This window comes from Canis lupus, chromosome 3 (genome assembly GCF_048164855.1).
Source record: "Canis lupus baileyi chromosome 3, mCanLup2.hap1, whole genome shotgun sequence".
Classification (NCBI taxonomy): Eukaryota; Metazoa; Chordata; class Mammalia; order Carnivora; family Canidae; genus Canis; species Canis lupus.
The window spans coordinates 68412246-68424936 of NC_132840.1; the positions used below are offsets into that span (position 1 = coordinate 68412246).

At 45.0% G+C, this 12691-nt stretch overlaps 1 long non-coding RNA gene and 1 pseudogene across 1 annotated transcript; one reads left to right on the forward strand and one right to left on the reverse strand.

Moving 5' to 3' along the window:
• Positions 1-2117: 2117 nt before the first annotated feature.
• LOC140630973 (uncharacterized) lies at positions 2118-7694 on the reverse strand. The gene is made up of 3 exons (XR_012028636.1): positions 7630-7694; positions 7127-7340; positions 2118-2458 (listed from the first exon to the last, which is right to left on the reverse strand). It is a non-coding gene; the product is annotated as an uncharacterized lncRNA (long non-coding RNA).
• Positions 5563-6007, forward strand: LOC140630972 (large ribosomal subunit protein uL14-like; annotated as a pseudogene).
• Positions 7695-12691: the final 4997 nt, after the last annotated feature.

The following is a 12691-nucleotide window of genomic DNA, read 5'->3' on the forward strand; positions in this document are numbered from 1 at the left end:
AGTATTTCCTTCTCCCTTGGTCCTGGGTTAGAGCCAGTTTCTTAGATGCTAGGCATTTGTTTTTCTTGGATTACTTCTTGTCTTGGTAAGCACACCCTTTAGTGGTTTCATACAAAAAGAAAGGATGTACATAGGAAACAAATGTTTTGAAATCTTGAATATCTAAACATATCTTTAACTCTACCCTCATATTTAATTGAGTATAGAATTCTTGGTTGGAAAGTATTTTACCCTCAAATTTTGAAACTATTTCCCCATTATCTTTTAGCTTTCAGTGTGGTTGTTCTTGATGTTCTGAAGTTTTACAATAAGAGATCTTGGAATAGCTCTATTTTCATACACTGTGCTGATTCTGAAATTATCATTTTGAGGAATTGTTACTGAATAATTTTTGGGTGATTAGTTTTTCCCATCTGATTTATTCCTTCTAGAGTTCCCATTATTCAGATGTTAGATTCCCAGAAGTCTTTTTCTTGGCTTTGCTTTCCTAGCTTCCTGCTCTACTACAGGGAGATTTATCCAACTTTTTCATTACTCATTCCTTCTCTCAAGTTTTTACTGAGTGTCTACTATGTACAAAGCGATGTTCAAGGTACTGGAAATGCTTCCAAGGAAAAAAAATCCCTGTCATCATTGATCAGTTTTTAGACCCTACCATTGAATTGTTTCTGCTACCATATTTTCAATTTCCAAGAGCTGATTATGATCTGACAGTTCCTTCTTCATAGTATCCTATCTTACCTCTGAGCATTTGACAGACTTGTCATTTTTTCCTTCCTCCACAGTGCCCATTTCCTCAAAGTTGACTTTGTTGGTTTGGTTAATGTCTTTCATATTACACACTCTCCCCAAATATCCATGTCTGCTCATATTTCAGAGTGGCATGCTAACATACTGAAAGTTCTATATGTGTATAGCTAGGGCCTGTCAACGTTGGTTTTCACAAATGGTAAACAAAAGAGGTCTGTACTATCCTTGCAGAACCCCTGATGTTAGTCTCTTTAGGTCTTTCCTTTTGGACTGGTCAGATTTCCCAGAACATTAGGACAACAACATTCAGTATATTAACTTTTAGCTTAACTCCCTATGTACAGTAATCTTCCCTTCAACTGTTCTGTGCTGTGTAGTATTAGTTATTTATTGCTATATAGCAAGTTACTCCAAAATTTAGAAACTTAAACATTATCTCAGTCTGTAAGTCAGAAATCTGGACACAACCCAGCTCATGCCTCTGCCTCTACAGCTTTACAAGGCTGCAATAAAATGTTGGTTGGGGGCTACAGCATTATCTGAAGGCTCAACTGAAGAAAAATCCTGGCGGTGCCCTGGATTTGATCTTTGCTCAGAAGATATTTCTTATTTTTTTAATTGCTTGCCATCCAGAGGCAGAATTTTCAAGTTTATCAATACCCTAGGCTTTTTTCTATTTATCAGTACTTCCCTCAATTTATCTGTCCTTTTTATTAATATATAAATTTATTTTTTATTGGTGCTCAATTTGCCAACATATAGAATAACACCCAGTGCTCATCCCCTCAAATACCCCCCTCTGTGCCCATCACCCAGTCACCCCCACCCCCCACCCCCCTCCCCTTCCACCACCCCTAGTTCGTTTCCCAGAGTTAGGAGTCTCTCATGTTCTGTCTCCCTTTCTGCTATTTCCCATTTTTTCTCCTTTTATCTGTCCTCCTGTGTGCATTTTACTATAAGAAACAAGAAGAAACCAGGCAATACCTTCAACACTTTGCCTGATCACTCAGTTCATTAGGCTCATCTTCTACTTCCCTATCATTGCAGGCAAGAAGGTTAAGTTTCTGCCATGACATCAAAGATCTCCTTCTAATTTCCTTAATAGTGTTTTTCACGTCCCTTTGAGACCTCATTCACTAGCAACATCCAAGTTTAGTTTTCTACCTTCTGACCAACTTAACTTAGGTTTTCTCTAATGCACACATCAAAAATCTTCCCAGGCTTCATCTACTGGCCAGTTAGGTAGCCATATTTTTAGGTATTTATTATAGTATCACCTCACTGATGGTACCAAAACCTATAATGGGTATCGAATGCTGAGTAACAAACTATCCCAAACTTAGAACTTGAAACTTTTATTATCTCATCTTTCCTATGGGTCTAGAATCCAGACATGGCTTAGCTGGATGGCTCTGCCTCCAGGTCTCTCACAGGCTGTAATCAAGGTGCCAGGTGAGGCTGCAGCCTCAACTGAAAGGATAACTGGGGAGGATCCACGTCCAAGCTCTCACGCATGCTGTTGGCAGGATTCAGCTCCTCATGGACTGTAGTTCTTTGCTCACTGTTGGGTAGGGGCTTCCCTTGATTCTTTGCCATGTCTCTGCCTCTCCATAGAGCAGCTCACAACGTAGTAGTTGGCTCTCCCCAGAGCAAATGAGTAAGAGTGAGAGACGGGAGCCCAAAGCAGAAGCACAGTCTTTTTTAGAACCTAAGAAGGGACATGCCATCACTTTTCCCATATTCTATTGGTTAGTTATGAGACACTAAGTCCAATCCACACTCAAGCAGGTGGGGCAGATCACACAAGAGCAACTATTTGAAGACCAAACTATAGGAATCATTGGGAGTCATCCCGGAGGCTGTCTACCACAACACTATACTATAGGGGGATAATCACATATAAAAGTCAACATGAGCCAAAATAGTGAGAAGTCAGAGAATAACAAACATAGAATAGAGTGTAAAGGCCTGCTCTTCAAGGTAGTTATTGCCAGTTTCACATTCTGGCTTTGCAGTATTGACACATTGGACTGTTTTCTTTGTTGGAAATGCAAGTTTTTTTCCAAGACCTCTAAAATCTAATTATGGGTGTTGTATAACCACTTTTCAGGATATTAAATTTGAGTATTGTATTACTTGGGGAACTATTGTAGTTTGGAGGAGAAAAATATATGGCGAGAAATGTAATCATAACATCCATGAAATCCATGGCATAGAAAGAACCTCAATTTCCTAGGGTGGCACTGACAGCTCCTGCTGTGACTTGCCCAGCTTTCCTGCTGGTCTCTATTTCATCCTGACTTCTGCTCATAAGATTTATCACTGACTAGTATCTAAGCCATTCATCCACTCACTGGTCAGCCACAAAGCACTAATTGAGAACCTGCTGTGTGCTAGACCCTGCACCAAACACCCCAGAGAATTAGTCACAATCTCTGCCCTTCACAGAATATAGTCTGATGGGAGAGGTGAACAAGTGAACACAGACAAAACCTTTGAGGTGAGTGGATGGGATTAGAAACAGCATTCCAGGAGGTGGACATGGCAAGCGTATAACATAGCCAAAAATTGTTGGAAAGTTCTGCTCAGACTGAGTCAATGGAACGAGGAAACTCCTGGTTATTTGTCTTAATCTCATGAAGATTTTTGTCTACCTGGGAACATCAGAAGGCCATACATGGAAAGGTTAATGGTCAGGGAGGACTTTCTGGTTCACTGCTGTCAAAGATTAGTTTCCATGGAAACCCTTCTTTCATATTCTCTTTCTCTGCTTCAGCCATGTTAATCTCTCACTTTCCCCACTAAGTTTTGCTCCACTTTCATTTTTGGATCCTTGAGTATGCCATTCCCTCCACCTATGACACTCTCTCTACTGCATCTTCCTTCATCTTGCTAGCTCCCACTCCTTCAGCTCAGCTTGGAGGTTACCTGCTCTGGGAACCCTTCCAGGACCACTACCAGCCACAAACCAGAGTGGTCCTCATTAGCCTCAGAGCTTTCCCTGCTCTAACACTATTCATACTTGTTCCATGTTTGTCTTTTTAGATTACCAATTGTAAGTTCCTTGTGGACAAAGGTGTCATTTGTCTTCATCATCAAATTCCCAGAACCTAGCAGAGTACATGGCATATGGGACAACACAGGTGAATGGATGAATGAATAAACAGAGCATTTTCTGTCCCTGGAAATGGCTATATGGCCATTTGATGGGAGTGTTCTAGAAAAAATTGTGGATGAGGCAACAGGAGTTGTTAAGGTAGACTATTGAACTTTTAGCACAGTTCCAACTCTATAGTTTTAGAATATAGCAAAGAATAAAGCAATCGTAATTCCATCCTTCGTATAGGAGGAAAATATTCTGCTCTTTCAATCAATAACAAAGTTCAATAGTTTAGTATTTCAGTTGCAAATCAACCCACAAACAAAACTAAATACAAAGGAAATGATTTTTTTTAAGGTAGAATGAAAGGTCAAATGTGACTATTGGTTTATTTCTTCACAGATGCCCTGAGATGGTAAGTAAGCCTCCTAATTAAGAGAACTTAGTACTAAGATGCCTGTTCAGAGCTGAATAAATTCTGACTCTCTTCTAAGTCACTGGGCTCCCCTTCTTTGGCCTCATTGGTTGGGGTAGAAGGTTATTCTTGACAGTATCTAGCCTATGATTGACCTTGAGAATACAATGAGTTTTGAAAGATGTTTACACCAAAGATGTATATGCACACATATTTTAAAACTTGCTTACTATTTCAGAGACTCCCTCATCCCCCTGAAGCTCATGCATAGACTTCAAGCTGAGAAGCCCTGGCCCAGCATGAAGTAATTACCAAGATTCACAGACAGCTATGTGTTCTTAGGACTTAGGTCACAAAAAGCACGGTTTTTCTTTCCTTCTCAGAATCCTTAGGGTGATCGCAATAAAAGCAAACATGACAGCCATCAGCTGCATCCAGCCACTGACAAATACTGAACAATATGCAAAGAGCATACTGCAAACTTCTTGAGGTCTCGTCTGTATCTGCTCTATTTCTTGCAGCATCCCAAGTGAAAACAGAACAAAAGGGAAAGACTGGTAGAAATTTAAGAGAATGAGAAAAGACACATTGATGAAAACAAAGAGATAGTATTATTAAAGAGAACCAGGAAACAGTAACAATATATAGACAGAGCAAAGTCATGGGGAACTAGGACCCAAGGCATTAAGTTTTGTCACCTCAGGCATGGCCTTCCCCACAATTAGCTGCGGAACTGCCACGAGAAGATGCTAAGCTGGCCAACTGTAAAACTGTTTGACTTGTTAGGACTTAAATCAATAGGAACCAGTGTAACATTTGTGCTTCGTGTTCCTCTTATTTACACAAAAGACAAACTGAAGAAAAACTCTATTTCTCCAGCCTTAAACGTTCCCTCCAGGGAGTTGAGATCCTTCAAAATCAACAATGAAATGGTGAGAGGAAAAAATTAAGCACATTGGCAAGGCTATATTTAGATCCAGCTCAAAGACCCTCTTTGCTTTCTCCCTGTCTCCAGCTGGTTCCAATCTCAGCAAAATTCAATTGCCACCGATCTATAGCTTCCTATTGGGGTTTCTGGCCTGTCTTAATACAGGAACCAGGAAGAGTGGGAAGAAGAGGACATTGCTTAATTGGCAAAGGTCTCCTCCAACCCCCACCCCTCCAGAGCAGACATCCCTCAGACAAATCCATGCTGACCAACACTGTGAGGTGTCCTACCTGCCTTCAAGGCTCACCTCGGGGGTCTCAAAGCCTTCTCTAAACCTTTGCAGGCCAAGGTGGGAAATGCACCCACTGGCTGGCTTTGGGTCCCTTTCTGGCATTCAGGATGTTGAAGTGTGGATGTGGTGAGTTCCCCAATGCAAAATTCTGGATTTCCCTGGGTCTTCCAGTAGGAGCCATGATTAACTGTGCTGACAACACAAGAGCCAAAAATCTGTGTATCATCTCCGTGAAGGGGATCAAAGGATAACTGAACAGACTTCCTGCTGCTGGAGTGGGCGACATGGGGATGGCCATAGTGAAGAAAGGCAGACCACAGCTCAGAAAAAAAGATACATCCAGCAGTAGTAATTCAACAACGGAAGTCATACTGGAAAAGATGGCATGTTTCTCTATTCTGAAAGTAACAGGGGTCAGAGTAAACAAAGGCAAAATGAAAGACTGCTATCACAGGACCAGTTGCAAAGGAGTATACAGACTTGTGGCCCAGGATTGTATCCAATGCTAACAGTATTGCCTGATTCTTTGGTGCATTTGTTTTGAAAAATTAAAAAATTGGGCAGCCTGGTGGCTCAGTGGTTTAGTGCTGCCTTCAGCCCAGGATGTGATCCTAGAGATCCAGGATTGAGTCCCACGTCGGGCTCCCAGGATGGAGCCTGCTTCTCCCTCTGCCTGTGTCTCTGCCTCTCTCTCTCTCTGTGTGTATGTGTCTCACATGAATAAATAAATAAAATCTTTTTTAAAAATTAAAAATTATTTGCTAAAAAGAAAAAAAAGCACAGGGCTGACTTTTGAACCCCAGCTCTGCCTCTCGCTACCTATATGGCTTAACCAGTTATTTAGTCGAAGTTATCTGTAAAATGAGCAGAATAAAATCTTCCATCTAGGGTTGTTGCAGCACATGTGACTGTTGGAAGAATGCATTGAGCATAATACCTGTTGCATGGCAGAAATTTGTCAGACATGGGCTGGTATGATTAAACCCCCTACTCCCACAAAACCTGAGCTATGCCTAAGTCTGAACACATGACCACACTAGATTGAAATGATCAACAGCAGGTCTGTTTCACAACTACCCGGGGGACGGAAGCCGACCCTCCACCTCCAAAGCCTCCGACGCTACCTGGCTCCAAATCTCTTTGGCAAAGGAACCAAGTTAGAAGCTATGATGGAAAAACTGTTTTCCTACTTGACTTTAACGAGCTCTCAAACCTTCCAGCCAACAAATGTGTGGAGCTCCCCCAGGCAATTGTCCCACACCAGCTGGCTGTCCCGTAATTTTAACTCAGTTCTCATGCTACCCATCTGGAGAGGCAGGGGATTCCACAGGTGAAGGGCTCGGTCCCCCTGACTGTCCCCTTCCCACTTTAGGCCCCGGCTATTGTCACCTGTCCCACCGCGTGGGAACACGGGATGGCTACAGGGCAGGGTTCCCAGCACCGCCCCCACCTCGGATCCGATTAATCTGCTTTAGTGGCTCACAGAACCCAGGCAAACGGTTTACTTGCTAAGTTACCGATGTAGTCCCAGTTTACTATAATCATTAGAGGATATGCAGTACCCCCCCAACCCCCCGTTATCCTCCGAGGGATGCCTGCAGATAAACCGAACCCGATACAGACTGTGTGTTCCATACGTACCTCCCTACGATAAAATTTATGAATTAGGCACAGTAGGAGATTCACGACGACTACTCATAAAATACAATTGGCAGCCCAGGTGGCTCAGCGGTTTAGCGCCGCCTTCAGCCCAGGGCGTGACCCTGGAGACCCGGGATCGAGTCCCACGTCGGGCTCCCTGCGTGGAGCCTGCTTCTCCCGCTGCCTGTGTCTCTGCCCCTCTCTGTCTCTGTGTCTGTCATGAATAAATAAAGTATTAAAATAAAATACAATCAAACGATGAGCTGTAATCAAGGTCGCGTGCATGCGGGGCTCTCGCGGCCTCCGGGCCCCCGCTCCCCTCCCCAGCTGAGCCACGCAGGCCCGGGGAGGTACAGTCAGGCCACTACTGCCCTTCTGAGGATTCTCTGGGAGGATGAGCCGCTTCGGGACCTCCGTAAACCCCAAGGGACTAAAGCTGTGGCAGAGGAAACTGCCCCTAAGGGTGGCGAGGGGCAGCCGCTGAAACTAGGGAACAGCCAAACCTAAGAGACCTCGGGCCACCTGGAAGCAGCACCCTCCCCGCCCCCTCCCAGCGCCTCTACATTTGCCAACCGGAAGCTCTCCTAGGCTTTTATAAGGGCGCCATTTTTGATGACGCTATTGATTACACGATTGGCCAATGGCGACAGAACCCTCCGCTAGCCCCTCCCACCCCACATTTGCCAACCGGAAGCTATCCTAGGCTTTTACGAGGGCGCCATTTTTGATGACGCTATTGATTACATGATTGGCCAATGGCGACTGAGCCCTCCGCTAGCCCCTCCCACCTCCGCGCCCCCCCAGGCTGGGGGAAGGGTGAGGCGGAACGTTCCAACCCATTCATGAGCTGCTTGGGACCCCCGAGAACCCGTTTCCACCTGTGGTTACCTAGATACTTTCCAAAAATTACCTCATCAACATAAACCAGGTGTGGGTAGAAGGGGCTTGTTATAAATAACAAGACTCCTTTTCCCTCCATTCCTCTGATCACTTAGGAAATTCTAAGAGTTTTTGGAGCTTGGGGCGAGAAACAGGATGAAAACGAAATATTATATTTCTTATTATAAATCACCATATCACGGGAGCATACTACACTTAGGGTTGGCTCACATTTTCCCTACGAATTTAGACTTGGGACAGATCCGACGAGCCTACTCGGGCTTCTGCAAATTTCTGTAACACGGTATTCTTTGTGGTTGGTTCTCTCCCTTCTTGGCCTATTCAACCCATTGAAACTGAATCTGTCACTTAGGGGAAGAGGTCCCCTGCCCTCTCACCACCCCCCCCCCGCCCCCACCACCACCACCACCACCACCAACCCGCACTGGGGTCCCTGATCTTGGTAAAACCTTCAGCAGTCAGTGGAGGCGGAATTAACATTCGCAAGGGCAACCCCTCCCGGCCAGGCAGCGGTCTGGAGGCCTCATCTGCATGGGCCATAACATGCCTTGTGTTGTCTTCAAGGCAGGAATGGCCCAAAGAACTACTCAACCGGCTCCAGGAAATGGCTAAATGGCAGGTCAAATTGCCCATAACTTTGACGAGGAGGATGGCTGGATAATTCCATCGCCTCTCTAGGGAGAGATGAAATGCAGAATTCAAGCGTCAAGAAAAGGAATCATAAAAAAAAAAAATAAATAAAAATCCCCGATGCAGAATTTACATCCTGCTGTAAAACGGGGAAGAACAGAGGATGCAAAGGTATCCTCATATTAGCAGAGTGCCTTTGTCAGGAAACAACCTCCTCCAGCTGGACCAGACTGTTTGCCTTTCAGATGATTCCTGTCCGGGCCAAACAATCCAGACATTTGCAATTATAGCATATCAATTTGTTTTTAAATTATAAGGCTGCCGGGAAAGGTTGACTCCTTGCCAGAAATATGCTTCGAGGTGCTCTGGGGCAGCTGCTATGCAATGTGGTGAGACCACCAATCTGTCCAGACACAGAGGATTTATGCACCTGTGTGTGCAGCCCACATGGAGCCATGGAGCTGGGCAAGCTCTGAGCTGGCCTCTCGCACTCTGATAGCCCTGGGTCCACATGAAAATGAGTAAACGAAACCTCATTTAAAATGGTGTTATGCTATATGTTGGCAAATCAAACTCCAATAAAAAAAATATACAAAAAAAAAAAAATGGAGTCAGGAAGCCCTGAAGGGGGAGCACTTGGTCCCACCATTCACTGCAGCCTGCAGAACCAGCCGGAAGGAGGATGATCACTCCTGACTCCAGCAACAGTGCACAAACCACCACTTGCAGCCAACAAGAAACCACCACACCCTCAAACTCCTGTTCTTGTCCAACGAACTTTTGTTCAACCCTCCTCAATTATCCCCTAAAACCTAAAAAAGTTTGCCCTTCCTTTTGTCTCTTCAGACTCAACTATGGTCTTCCATAGTTTGCTTATCCCAAATTGCAATCCCATGGATATTCCTGAATAAGCTTATTTTGCTAATAAAATAGTTGGCTGTTTTGCTTTTTAGGTTGACATCTGCAGATGTCTAACGTGGCCTCATTCTGGCACATGTACAAGACCCTGGAGGTGTCCTCCTCAAAGAACTGGCGGGGTGCTTTTTCTTCACCTGTTGTGTGTGTTTGCATCCTCTGAAGAGATCCACGTGGGGAGGATAGCCAAGGAGTCGGCCTCCCAGGCTCTCCTGCGTGGAACCCACCTTCCTCTTCCTTCACACAAGAAGGGCAATGTCTTGTCATTTGATACAGTTGAGTGTCACCTCTCACATGGAAGACCCCTATGGCCATCTTCACAGATCAAAAGCATAGCCTCTGTTCCAACAGAGTCAACTCCCTTTAATGAAGGCCTCCACAAAGTATCCCGGTAGTGTCAGAGGAAAAGGTGAGGGGACATTACCTGGCTACTTTGCCCCTTATACCACCTGGCATAAGGGGAATATCAGGTATAAACCTGGGGGAGGTTAACTTAACTGTACCCTCAGTCTGCCAGCCATCGCTTCTGGAAGCCCTCGCCATCCAGTGTCCCTCCTCTCCTCTCTGAGGACATTCCACCCATTCCACATTTAAGGGGTGCCCTGGTCCTGAATCCTTTCTGTGGGAGCCTTTGATGTCAGCTGGGTGACAGTAAAGTCATTCGCCAGCTGGGTTTCTGCTCACTGTTAGGAGTGAGGGGTGGCAAGAGCAGGGATTGTCTCATTCCCTAGGGTGGGTCTGTTCCCCGGACAGAGGGTGGAGCCAGCCCTGAAGGAGCAAGGACAGGCACACACTGCACTGCACCTGCTGGGTCAGCTATCTGTAGCTGGAAATGTGGAGCCAGAATTAACAAGTCTGATGCAGCCAGATGCCCCAAAGGAATTTTTTTCCTATTTTATTCTCACTTATTAAATTTTAAAGAGCCCTCAAAGACTCCAACCTAACACGGAAATCAAAGACAACAAAACAATGCGTTTATTTCCTATTAATACAGTAAAGCAGTCAGTCCTGCTGCAGCAAAGTTGTGAATTACTGGAGAAAAATCAACCATCTTCTCGGAGGAGACTCAGAGCTCTACCTGCAGGTAGCCCCCAGCTGGGCCCAGGATTCCATGAAGCTCACACCCTCGCTTCCAAGATCCCCAGCTGCCCACACACCTGCTGGCTATGGCCAGGACCAAGAGCCCTTGGATAGATTCTGGCTGCCTGGGGAAACTCAGGGGTTCAGGGGGCTTCCCCAAAACAGCTCACTGCCAACCTAATTAATTTTATTTTTTTTATTAAGAGTGTATCATTAGTTTCAGATTTAGAATTCAGTTATTCATCAGTTGCGTATCACACCCAGTGCTCATTACATCACCTGCCCTTCTTAATGTTCATCACCCAGTTACACCGTCCTCCACCCACCACCCCTCCAGCAACCCTGAGCTTGTTTCCTAGAGTTAATAGTCTCTTAGGGTATGTCTCTCTCTCTCTGATTTTGTCTTATTTGCAGAGAGTATTCTTTACTCATTTTATTTGAGGATCTTGACACTTTTTTGAGGAGGGGGTGGCAGGAATCAAAGTAATGCATGCACATGGTTTTAAAAAATAAAGTATATCAGGGTTTATAGTGAAAAGCAACCTGGCACCAGCTGAGCACCCTGAAGACTTAATAGTTCCGGAAGGTGGAGTTCTTTAAGAATTTCCTGTAAAAATGGACAGGAAGCTCCCAGAAAGCCAAGTGTGTGGTCTCCAGGGCTATCATGAGGTCACTTGTACTCCTGCCTCCATCCTCCCTACCTGAGCTGGGCTCTGCTGATGGCCATGAGACATTCTGTAGCAACCTTTTAGATACAGGGACATCTTGAGCTAATAGGAAAACAAGTTATGCAGGCCAATGGTAAGTAAAGTGGGCTTTAAACTGGGTGATCATGTAACTCATCCAAATTAGGATACTTTTGAAAGCAAGAGTGCTGTAAATCATTAAGCCAACAATATATACAAATGTCAGATCATTATGTTATACACCTGAAACTAATATAATGCTATATGTCAATTAGACCTCAATAAAAAAATCATTAAGCCTAGACAACATAAGTAAATTGTGACTAGTTTTATTTTTTTATTTTTATTTATTTATGATAGTCACAGAGAGAGAGAGAGAGGCAGAGACACAGGCAGAGGGAGAAGCAGGCTCCATGCACTGGGAGCCCGACGTGGGATTCGATCCCGGGTCTCCAGGATCGCGCCCTAGGCCGAAGGCAGGCGCCAAACCGCTGCGCCACCTAGGGATCCCTTGTGACTAGTTTTAGACCCTTTCATCCAACTCCTGAGGTTTCAACCTACCCCAGATGCTCCATCCAGCCTCCCTGTGCCAGGAGCCTCACCCCAAAGGCAAGGGGTCAGGAGGGAAGGGGCATCTGGATGAAGTGCAGGCCAAGGAAGGCATGAGGGTCAAACAGAGGTGGTACATATTTGATGGGAATTTTAAAGGGTGTTTTCATTTGAAATCTGGTTTGACAAAATGATTAAGGCATCAGTTTCTATTCTGAATGTTCCCCTTTGTGAATTTCCCTGCCTCCTGCAAAAACCAGCACAAAACAGAATTTTGTGGGGAGAAAGGTTCTGAAAGGGGAGAGGGTGGGGGACCCAAATCAAGCCACCTCCCAACCCTAGTTTGTCCAGATCTTGCTCCATGTTCTGTATTCAGGGCTCAGAGCAGCAGCTCTTGCCCCCCAAGCTTCTGTTCCCTGATCATCCTGGACCAAAAAAGGTTTGGATCCTCATGGGAGTAAAGAGACCAGAGGCCACTGGTCCATCACCCACTGGCAGCTTGAACAGCTCAGAAGTCATCCTAGGGAAAAGTGGGTGCTGAGCCCCAGACACTGAAGCATTAAGCTTGTGTGTATTTGTGTGTGTGCACGTGTGCTTCCTTATTTGCACTGAAATGACACAGGGTACTTTCAGACAGCCTAGTTGGAGCAGAATTTTCTCTTTCACTGCTTACAGAGACCGGGAGAAGCCAAAACACCAAGAGGACAACCCCCTTCTCTCTTTAGCATAGCCTCGGAGGGGATCTTCCAGAAACCCTCCCTTCTGCTACCCCTTGAACAAATCATTGTGCAAAGGGCCCAGAGGC